Genomic DNA, 1440 nt, shown 5'->3' on the forward strand with positions numbered 1-1440 from the left:
TCACTGCGCGTTGTCTTATAAAAGGTATTTTGAAAATACCTCCAATGTTGTTGAAATTCTCCGATGACAGTTTCCCCAATCCCCAAGCAACCGTGCAGCGGTGCTGCGGTACAGCGGTACGGGCGCAGCAAAGATAAAAACATGTGACGTCACGTCACCACTTCGAGGCTATTTTGTTTGGCAAACAGTCGGCGTTTGCGCCAGAATGCCAGTTTTCTCACCTCTTTCTTGTGGGTTTTAAGCAAACGCGCAGTGAAATGGGAGCAACTAGAGTTTATTTTGTTATAAGGTAGTGTGATTATGCATGACACGAAGTACTTGCTAGTCTAGTACTGGAGAAATTAGCGTTTGGATGCGCATTGTGAGCCTTTAATACATTCAAGTATATAGATCTTCAGTTAATCAATTCTTCGTTCTGTATTGCTGAAATGCAAATTGACTTATAGGTCTGAGCAATATAGCAATACCCTCTTGGATATTTTGCTTGGTTGGTCAGGGGTCGAAATTATATTTTTATTATGGTATCCATTTGGGATACCAGGTATTGAAATCTGATATCCCCCCCAAAGATCTGGTATCGCATTTTTTGGATAGGAATTTCAACAATGTTGGTATCCAAAATCTTGAAATATGCAATAATAGCATTTGAAAATTCTTAATATGTAATGTAATTATTATATAAGCTGCGTTCACACGAGATACACGGCCTCGCTGGTTCCGTACTTATCTGGTGCTGAATTCGGCTGAAATACCGTGCTAACACAACCCGGAGTGTTCACACGAGAATCGAGGCTTAGCAAGCTAGGTATAATATAGAGTGGTACCCGGTCGACAGTTCCACACGCTACACTAACGTCGTGTAGCGAACGGGTACCAGTCTAGGTAAGCGCACTACAGTTTCGCAATTCGAAATTGCGTTCACACGACAGACAATACGCGGCCAGCGTGGTGCCGAATGTTTCAGCGCGGAATCACATTCCGCGCCGAGTAAGCCTCGTATTTCAGTACGGTACATTTTTTACGTATATTTAAGCCGCGTATATTTTTACCGTGTGAAAGCTCAAGTACGGTACTGAAATCCTCGTGTGAACGCAGCAATAAAAACATGAAAACAGATTCACAGATATGCACAGACAAGTACACTGCAGACGTATTGTCTAGACGCATTGTCTGGTTCGCTTGATACAATGTATACACATCACATTTATGATCAACTATCAGGCTACGCTTACCGCTTGTGCTTGCAAATATGCTCAACAACCACTATCCCGATTTTGACGTGTGTTTTTAGCTCATCTGACATAGTCAGATGCAGCTTGTAGAATCGCATGAGCGTGCGTCCGTGCGTGTGTCCGTGCGTCTGTCCGTCAACAGTTGGGCACAAATCTTAACCGCTTGACGTACGGTCACGATATTCGGGACGTGGGGTGGGTGGGGGGT

At 43.8% G+C, this 1440-nt stretch overlaps 1 protein-coding gene across 1 annotated transcript in view; it reads left to right on the top strand.

The window, feature by feature from the left end:
- The window catches only part of LOC106812356 (RING finger and transmembrane domain-containing protein 2-like), a gene marked incomplete in the record, with an annotated part of 15148 nt that overhangs the window by 8282 nt on the left and 5426 nt on the right, over positions 1-1440 (top strand).

This window comes from Priapulus caudatus, unplaced genomic scaffold (genome assembly GCF_000485595.1).
Source record: "Priapulus caudatus unplaced genomic scaffold, Priapulus_caudatus-5.0.1 Scaffold638, whole genome shotgun sequence".
Lineage (NCBI taxonomy): Eukaryota > Metazoa > Priapulida > Priapulimorpha > Priapulimorphida > Priapulidae > Priapulus > Priapulus caudatus.